The sequence below is a fragment of the Dermochelys coriacea genome, chromosome 26 (genome assembly GCF_009764565.3).
Source record: "Dermochelys coriacea isolate rDerCor1 chromosome 26, rDerCor1.pri.v4, whole genome shotgun sequence".
NCBI lineage: Eukaryota > Metazoa > Chordata > Testudines > Dermochelyidae > Dermochelys > Dermochelys coriacea.
In genome coordinates this window covers 40,615-53,615 of record NC_050093.1, presented here as the reverse complement: position 1 = coordinate 53,615, position 13,001 = coordinate 40,615, and positions in this window count along the sequence as shown.

Here is a 13,001-nt window from a genome sequence, read left to right as displayed (position 1 = left end):
ACACAGAAACACACAGACACAGAAGTCGTAACACGACTCACACACACAACACGACATACACACACAGAAAATGTCACATATACACAAAAGCACCTCACACACACAAAACGACACACGCTGAACACGTAACACACACAAACATGTTTCTCACACTCACAACAACACAGACACACAGAACACGTGACACACACACAAATGCATCTCACACACACAACATCACACACACAGAACACCTGACACACACAAACACGTCTAACACCCATGACACCAAAAAGAAAAGGAGTACTTGTGGCACCTTAGAGACTAACAAATTTATTAGAGCATAAGCTTTCGTGAGCTACAGCTCACTTCATCGGATGACACCCACACACACACACACACACACACACACACAGAATTCCTGACACACAAAAAGATGTCTCACACCCACAACACCGACACACACACAAATGTGACACACACACCCATACACAGAACACATCTCACAGACGACACACGACACCAACGCTCACACACAACACATCACACTGACAGACACACAGAACACATCTCACACATGACACATGATACCCACACACAGAGAACACATCTCCCACATGACACACGATACCCACACACACACACAGAACACGTCTCACACATGACACCCACCCACCCACCTACACAGAACACGTAACACATACTCACACAATATTGCACACAACACAGGACAGCGACACACACACAAACAGAATACGACATGCAACGGCACACATGATACACAAAATCACAGACGACACCGACATACACACACAGAATTAGACACACAACAGCACACGACACACAAAATCATACATGACACATGACACCGACACACAAAACATCATGCACACGCAACACATGACACCTATACACAAACACCCAACCCAACACAACACTCAAGAGAACACACTACACACACACAAAATGACACACAACACGTCTCACGCACACAAAATGACACACAAGACGTCACACATACAAAAACACATCTCATACACACACACAACACATGACGAGTCACACGCACACAACATGACACATGAGATGTCACACGCACACAACGCAACACACAACAGACACAAAACATCATGCACAACACATGACACCGACACACACCACACACACTCATAGACGACACCTCACGCATTACCCTGAGCGGCTACCCAGTGTCACTGTTGGTCCATGAGGGAAATGATTTGTGTATTACCGGGACTGGCCACTTGGTGTCACGGTTGGTCCGTGACGGAAATTGTTGGTGCGTTACCCTGAGGGGCCACCTGGTGTCACTGTTGCTCCGTGAGGGATGTTGTTGGTGCATTACCCTGCGTGGCCACCTAGTGTCTCTATTTCTCCATGAGGGAAATGCTTTGTGCTTTGTGCATTAACCTGTGTGGCCATCCAAGACAAGACACAGACGCACACACTCACACAGACACACCACGAGATACGACACCAACACACACTCACAACAGAACTCGTAACACGACACATACACGTCTCACACAAACAAGATGACACGACTCCCCCACACACAGAGAACACATAACACGTCTCACACACACAACACAACACACACACACACACACAGAACACATCACATATACACAAACGTGCCTCACACACACTAAATGACACACAGACAGAACATGTAACACTCACACTAACGCATCTCACATACACAGAATGACACAAGCAGAACACATAACACACACAAACACGTCTCTCACATAGAAGATGACACACGCAGAACACGTGACACACACACACAGGCACATTCGTCTCACATAACATGACACACACAGGCAGAACACCTGACTCAGACAAACATGTCTAACGCACACAACGCATGACACACACAAAGACATCTCACACACACAACACGACACACACGCACAACATGACACCCACAAGCACACACAGAACCTGTTACACATACACAAACACATCTCAAATGCACAAGATGACACACGCACAACACGGCACACACAAACACACAAAACCCAGAATACATATGCAAACAAGTCTCACACACATAAGACGATACACACACAGAACACATCTCACAGATGACACACGACACCAACACACGCACACAGAACACGTCTGATGCACACACACAGAACACATCGCACACATGACATACAACACTGATGCACGCACGCAGAGAAAGCGTCTCATAGATGACACACGATACTGACACACAGAAACACAGAGAACATATCTCACACGACAGAAGACCTCAAAACACACACACATATACACACACACACACAGAACGCGTCTCAAACAAGACATACGACCTCAACATACACACACACACAGAGAACACAAGTCACACAAGAGATACGACCTCAACACACACACACAGACATGTCTCACACAAAATCACACACATAACCGACACACCCACACACACAGAGACATGTCTCACACAAAATCAAACAGATAACCGACACACACACACTCACACAGAGAACACCAACACACACACCCAGAATACGACAGGCAACGGCACACGACACACAAAATCATACACGACACATGACACGACACACAAAACATCACGCACACCCAACACACGACACCTATACACACACATCATCACAACACTCAAGACAACACACAATACACACACAAAACAACACACAACACGTTTCACACACACAGAACACGACACACAAAATGTCACACATACAAAAACACTTCTCATACACACACACGCACAACATACGACGGGTCACACGCACAGAACACGACACACAAGAGACACAAAACATCATACACAAGACATGACACTGACACACAACACACACACACACACACACGACACCTCACGCATTACCCTGAGTGACCACCGAGTGTCACTGTACCACCATGTGGGATATGCTTTGTGCAATACTTGGATTAGCCACCCAGTGTCACTGTTGTTCCGTAAGGGAAATGGTTGATGCATTACCCTGAGCGGCCACCCAGTGTCACTGTTGGTCCATGAGGGAAATGCTTTGTGCATTATCCTATGTGGCCATCCAAGACGACACAGGACACCAACACAACAGAACACAAACACACAACAGAACAGGTAACGGTACACAAACACGTCTCACACACACAAGATAACACGGCACACACACAAACACACCCCACACACACAGAACACGTAACACGTCTCACACACACAACACAGAACACATCACACATACTCAAACATGTCTTACACACACAGCACGACACACACACACGGAACACGTCACATATACACAAAAGCACCTCACACACACAGAACATGTAACACATACACAAACGCGTCTCACACACAAAACGACACGCAGAACACGTAACACACACAAACATGTCTCTCACACTCACAAAATGACACAGACACACAGAATACGTGACACACACACACAAATGCGTCTCACACACACATCATCACACATGAAGAACACCTGACACACAAACACGTCTAACACCCATGACACCAACTCACACAAACACGTCTCATACACAGAGAACACATGACACACACAAACACGTCTCACAACCATGACACCAACACACACACACACAGAATTCCTGACACACAAAAGCATGTCTCACACCCACAACACTGACACACACACACAGAACACGTGACACACACAAACACATCACACACACAGAACACCACACACACAAATGTGACACACACAACACGACACACACACCCATACACAGAACATGTCTCACAGACGACAGACACACCAACACACACACACCGAACACGTCTCACACACGACACATGATACACACACACAGAGAACATGTCTCATGCACGACACCGACACACTCACAAACACACACACACAGAACTCGTAACACATACACAAACATGTCTCACACAAAATTGCACACAACACAGGACACCAACACACACACATACACCCAGAATACGACACGCAATGGCACACGACACACAAAATCACATACGACACCGACACACACACACACAGAATAAGACACACAACAGCACACGACACACAAAATCAGACACGACACATGACACCGACACACAAAACATCACGCGCACACAACACACGACACTTATACAAACACACTCAACACAACACTCAAGACAACACACAACACACACAAAACGTCTCACACACACAGAACATGAAACACAAAACGTCACACATACAAAAACACTTCTCATACATACTCAAAACGTACGAGGAGTCACATGCACACGACACATCACATGCACACAACATGACACACAACACTCACAAAACGTCATACACAACACATGACACCAACACACACCACACACACGACACACATGCAGAACACGTGACACACACACAAACGTGTCTCACACACAACACGTGACACACACAAACTCATCTCACAGACACAACATGACACACACACACAACATGACAAACACAAGCACAGACAGAACCCGTTAAACATACACAAACACGTCTCAAATTTACAAGACGACACACGTACAACATGGCACACACAAACACAGAACCTATAATACATGCACAAACACGTCTCACACACACCAGACGATACACACCACCGAACATGTACACACAGAAAACACATCTCACACCACAACACACACACAGAACACGTCTCACAGAGACACAACACCAAACACAAATAGACAGAACATGTCTCGGACACACGACACATGACACTGACACACACAACAGAGAAACACATCCTCACACATGACACTGACACACACACACACAGAACACATCTCACACAAGAGACACGACCTAAACACACACACACACACACACACAGGGAACACGTCTCACACAAGACACACGACCTCAACACACACACACACACACACACAGAACACGTCTCACACAAGACACACGACCTCAACACACACACACACACAGAACACGTCTCACACAAGACACATGACCTCAACACCCACACACACACCCGCACAGAACACGTCTCACACAAGACACACGACCTCAACACCCACACACACACACGCACAGAACCCGTCTCACACAAGACACACGACCTCAACACACCACACACACGCACAGAACACGTCTCACACAAGACACACGACCTCAACACCCACACACACACACACACACGCACAGAACACGTGTCACACAAGACACATGACCTCAACACACACACACACACATAACCGACACGCAATGGCACACTTGACACAAAAAATCACATGCGACACTGACACACACACACCCAGAATAAGACACACAATGGCACACGACACACAAAATAATACACGACACATGACACCGACACACAAAACATCACGCACACACAACACACGACACCTGTACGCATACACTGACCACAAAACTCAAGCCAACACACAACACACACACAAAGCGACACACAACACATCTCACACACACAGAACGCGACACACAAAACCTCACACATACAAAAACATATCTCATACAAACACACAACACGTCACACGCACACAACACGAAACACGACACATCACGCACACAGCACGACACACAACAGACACAAAACGTCATACACAAGATATGACACCGACCGGAACACACACACACACGACACCTCACGGATTACCCTGCGTGGCCACCCAGTGTCACCGTTGCTCCAGGAGGTAAATTATTTGTGCATTACCCTGAGTGTCCACCGAGTGTCACACACACAGAACATGACACACACAAACTCATCTCACAGACACAACATGACACACACACACAACATGACAAACACAAGCACAGACAGAACCCGTTAAACATACACAAACAATTTACAAGATGACACACGCACAACATGGCACAAACAAACACCCGCTCAAACAGTGTCACTGTTGCTCCGTAAGGGAAATTGTTGATGCATTACCCTGAGTGGACCACACATGACATCGACACACACACAGGCACACAGAATATGACACACAAAAAGGCACAAAACACACACAAAACAACTCACAAAACATCACACATACATCCAGAATACAACACTCAAAACGGCACAAAACACAGCACACGCACAACACGACACACAAAACATCACACACACCCAGAATACGACACACAAAACAGCACACACAACACAACACACATAACATCACACACACACACACCCAGAATACGACACACAACATGACACAAAACACAACACACACAGAACATGACAAACACACAACACATGACACCGACACAGACACACTCAACACAACGCTCAACACACACAAAGATGACACACAACACGTCTCACACACACAGAACACGACATGAGTGGCCACCGAGTATCACTGTACCTCCATGTGGGATATGGTTTGTGCAATACTTGGATTAGCCACCCAGTGTCACTGTTGCTCCATGAGGGAAATGGTTGGTGCATGACCCTGAATGGCCACGGAGTGTCACTGTTGCTCCATAAGGGGAATGCTTTCTGCATTACCCTGAGTGGCCACCTAGTGTCACTGTTGGTCCATGAGGGAAACGATTTGTGCACTACCTGAATTGTCCACCCAGTGTCACTGTTGCTCCGTGGGGGGAAATGCTTTGAGCATTACACTGAGTGGCCACCCGGTGTCACTGTTGCTCCGTGAGGGAAATTGAATGTACAGTACCTGAGTGGCCACCCTGTGTCACTCTTGATCCGTGTGGGAAATTGTTGGTGCATTACTCTGAGTGGCCACCCAGTGTCACCGTTGCTCCATGAGGGAAATTGGTTGTGCACTACCCTGAGTGGCCACCGAGTGTCACTGTTACTCCAGTAGGGAAATGATACGTGGAATACCGGATTGCCCACCTGGTGTCACCGTTGCTCCGTGAGGGAAATTGTTGGTGCATTACCCTGAGTGGCCACCCATTGTCATTGTTGCTCCATGAGGGAAATGCTTTCTGCTTTGTGCATTACCCAGTGTAGCCACACAAGACACACACACACAAAACATGACATACGACACAGACACACACACAAACAGAACATGTAACACATACACAAACACGTTTCACACACACACAACACAACATATGACCACAACACGTAACATACACACAAACACGTCTGACACACACAAGACAAACACACACAACACATAACATATACACAAACACGTCTGACACACAGGAGACCAACACACACACAGAACACGTGACACACACAAACACATCTCACACCCACGACAACGACAGAACATGTGACACACACATACAAAAAACACATCTCATACACACACACGCAACATACGATGAGTCACACGCACACAAAACGACACATGACACGTCACACGCACACAACACGACACACAACAGACAGAAAACATCATATACAAGACATGACACCGACACACAACACACACACACACGACACCTCACGCATTACCCTGAGTGACCACCAAGTCTCATTGTTGCTCCGTGAGGGGAATGCTTTGTGCATTATCCTGAGCGGCCACTTAGTGTCACTGTTGGTCCATGAGGGATGTTGTTGGTGCATTACCCTTCATGGCCACCTAGTGTCTCTATTTCTCCGTGAGGGAAATGCTTTGTGCTTTGTGCATTATCCTGTGTGGCCATCCAAGACAACACACACAAGACGACACACGACACCAACACACACACACACTACAGAACACGTAACACTACACAACTCCGTCTCACACACACAAGATGACACACGACACCCAGCCACCCACCCACACACAGAACACATAAAACATCTCACACACGCAACATGACACACACACACACAGACAACATCACATATACACAAATGCACCTCACACACAGAAAATGACACACAGAACATGTAACACATACACAAATGTGTCTCACACACACAAAATGACACACACAGAACATGTGACAAACACACACAAATGTGTCTCACACACACAACAGCACACACATGCAGAAAACCTGACACACACAAACACGTCTCACACCAATGACACCTACACACACACACACACAGAACACGTGACACACACAAACACGTCTCACACACAGAACAACACAGACACAAATGAGACACACACACCATACACAGAACACGTCTCACAGATGACACACGACACCAACACACGCACACAGAACACATCTGACACACGACACATCACACTGACACATTCACAGAGAAAACATCTCACACACAACACATGACACTGACACACACACAGAACATGTCTCACACACGACAGACGATACCAACACACAAACACACACAGAGAACATGTCTCACACGTGACACACGACACTGATGCACACACACAAGGAGAGAAAACGTCTCACACACGACGTCGACACACACACACTAACACATACACAAACACGTCTCACACGAAATTGCACACAACACAGGACAACGACACACACACAAACAGAATTCGACATGCAACGGCACACATGATACACAAAATCACAGACCGCACCAACATGCACACACAGAATTATACACACAACAGCACACGACACACAAAATCATACATGACACATGACACTGACACACAAAACATCACGCACACACAACACAACACCTATATACACACACTCAACAAAACACAAGACCACACACACACACATACAAAACGACACAAACACGTCTCACACACACAGAATACGACACACACTTCTCATACACACACACAACTCACGATGAGTCACGCACACAAGACATTACATAACAGACACAAAACATCATACACAACACATGACACCGACACACACCACACACACACACACAGACGACACCTCACGCATTACCCTGAGTGGCCACCGAGTGTCACTCTTACTCCATGAGGGGCATTTTTTCTGCATTACCCTGAGTGGCCACGGAGTCGCACTCTTGCTCCGTGAGCGAAATTGTTGGTGCATTACCCTGAGTGGCCACCAAGTGTCACTGTTGGTCCATGAGGGAAATTGTTGGTGCATTACCCTGCGTCGCCACCTAGTGTCTCTATTTCTCCATGAGGGAAATGCTTTGTGCATTAACCTGTGTGGCCATCCAAGACAAGACACACACACACCACGACAGACGACACCAACACACACTCACAACAGAACTCGTAACACGACACATACATGTCTCACACAAACAAGACGACACACGACCCCCCCCACAGAGAACACGTAACAAGTCTCACACTCACAACACACACACACACAGAGAACACGTCACATATACACAAACGTGCCTCACACACGCTAAATGATACACAGACAGAACATGTAACACATACACTATCGCAGCTCACATACACAAAATGACACAAGCAGAACACATAACACACACAAACACGTCTCACACACACAAAACGACACGCAGAACACATAACACACAAAAACGCGTCTCTCACATAGAAGACAACACACACTCAGAACACGTGACACACACAGAACACGTGACTCACAAACATGTCTAACGCACAACACATGACACACACAAAGACATCTCACACACATAACATGACACCCACAAGCACACACAGAACCTGTTACACATACACAAACACATCTCAAATGCACAAGATGACACACGCACAACACGGCACACACAAACACACAAAACCCAGAATACATATGCAAACAAGTCTCACACACATAAGACGATACACACAGAACACGTCTCACAGATGACACACGACACCAACATACGCACACAGAACATGTTTGACACACGACACATCACACTGACACACACACACAATACGTCTTACACACGACACTGACACACACACAGAACACATCGCACACATGACATACGACACTGATGCACGCATGCAGAGAATGCGTCTTGCACATGACACACGACCTCAACACACACACAGAAAGAAAGAGAACACGTAACACATGCACAAACATGTCTCATACAAAACCACACACACATAACCAACACACATACACAGAACACTGACACACTCACAGAGAATACGACAGGCAACGGCACTCTTGACACACAAAATCACATACGACAGCGACACACACAGACACAGAATAAGACACACAACAGCACACGACACACAAAATCATACACGACACATGACACGACACACAAAACATCACGCACACCCAACACACGACACCTATAGACACACATCATCACAACACTCAAGACCACACACAACACACACAAAACAACACACAACACATCTCACACACACACAACACGACACACAGAACGTCACACATACCAAAACACATCTCATACACACACACTCAACATACGACGAGTCACACGCACACAACACGACACACGACACGTCGCACACACAACACGACACACACAGACAGAAAACATCATACACAACACATGACACTGACACAAACACACACACACACACGACACCTCACACATTACACGGAGTGTCACTCTTACTCCATGAGGGGAATTTTTTCTGCATTACCCTGAGTGACCACCAAGTCTCACTGTTGCTCCGTGAGGGGAATGCTTTGTGCAATACCTGGATTAACCACCCAGTGTCACTGTTGCTCCATGAGAGGAATTGTTGGTGCATTACCCTGAGTGGCCACCGAGTGTCACCGTTGCTCCAGGAGGGAAATTCTTTGTGCAATACCCGGATTAGCCACCCGGTGTCACTGTTGGTCCATGAGGGAAATTGTTTGTGCAATACCTGGATTAGCCACCCAGTGTCACTGTTGCTCCATTGGAGGAATTGTTGGTGCATTACCCTGAGTGGCCACCGAGTGTCACCGTTGCTCCAGGAGGGAAATGCTTTGTGCAATACCCGGATTAGCCACCCGGTGTCACTGTTTCTCAGCAAGGGAAATTGTTGATGTATTAACCAGAGGGGCCACCGAGTGTCACTGTTGGTCCATGAGGAAAATGGTTTACGTATTACCTGGATTGGCCAGCTGGTGTCACTGTTGCTCTGTGAGGGAAATTGTTGGTGCATTACCCTGCGTGGCCACCTAGTGTCTCTATTTCTCCATGAGGGAAATTGTTTATGCATTACACTGAGTGGCCATCCAAGACGACACACCACACCAACACACAACAGAACAGGTAACACTACACAAACACGTCTCACACACACAAGAATACACACCACACCCACACAGAAACACACAGACACAGAAGTCGTAACACGTCTCACACACACAACACGACATACACACACAGAAAATGTCACATATACACAAAAGCACCTCACACACACAAAACGACACACGCTGAACACGTAACACACACAAACATGTTTCTCACACTCACAACAACACAGACACACGGAACACGTGACACACACACAAATGCATCTCACACACAAAACATCACACACACAGAACACCTGACACACACAAACACGTCTAACACCCATGACACCGACACACACACACACACACACACACACAGAATTCCTGACACACAAAAAGATGTCTCACACCCGCAACACCGACACACACACAAATGTGACACACACACCCATACACAGAACACATCTCACAGACGACACACGACACCAACGCTCACACACAACACATCACACTGACAGACACACAGAACACATCTCACACATGACACATGATACCCACACACACACACACACACAGAGAACACATCTCCCACATGACACACGATACCCACACACACACACAGAACACATCTCACACATGACATCCACCCACCCACCTACACAGAACACGTAACACATACACCAACACATCTCACACAATATTGCACACAACACAGGACAGCGACACACACACAAGCAGAATACGACATGCAACGGCACACATGATACACAAAATCACAGACGACACCGACATACACACACAGAATTAGACACACAACAGCACACGACACACAAAATCATACACGACACATGACACCGACACACAAAACATCATGCACACGCAACACATGACACCTATACACAAACACCCAACCCAACACAACACTCAAGAGAACACACTACACACACACAAAATGACACACAACACGTCTCACGCACACAAAATGACACACAAGACGTCACACATACAAAAACACATCTCATACACACACACAACACATGACGAGTCACACGCACACAACATGACACATGAGATGTCACACGCACACAACGCAACACACAACAGACACAAAACATCATGCACAACACATGACACCGACACACACCACACACACTCATAGACGACACCTCACGCATTACCCTGAGCGGCTACCCAGTGTCACTGTTGGTCCATGAGGGAAATGATTTGTGTATTACCGGGACTGGCCACTTGGTGTCACGGTTGGTCCGTGACGGAAATTGTTGGTGCCTTACCCTGAGGGGCCACCTGGTGTCACTGTTGCTCCGTGAGGGATGTTGTTGGTGCATTACCCTGCGTGGCCACCTAGTGTCTCTATTTCTCCATGAGGGAAATGCTTTGTGCTTTGTGCATTAACCTGTGTGGCCATCCAAGACAAGACACAGACGCACACACTCACACACACACAGACACACCACGACATACGACACCAACACACACTCACAACAGAACTCGTAACACGACACATACACGTCTCACACAAACAAGATGACACGACTCCCCCACACACAGAGAACACATAACACGTCTCACACACACACAACACACACACACACAGAACACATCACATATACACAAACGTGCCTCACACACACTAAATGACACACAGACAGAACATGTAACACATACACTAACGCATCTCACATACACAAAATGACACAAGCAGAACACATAACACACACAAACACGTCTCACACACACAAAACGACACGCAGAACAGATAACACACAAAAACGCGTCTCTCACATAGAAGATGACACACGCAGAACACGTGACACACACACACAGGCACATGCGTCTCACATAACATGACACACACAGGCAGAACACCTGACTCAGACAAACATGTCTAACGCACACAACGCATGACACACACAAGACATCTCACACACACAACACGACACACACGCACAACATGACACCCACAAGCACACACAGAACCTGTTA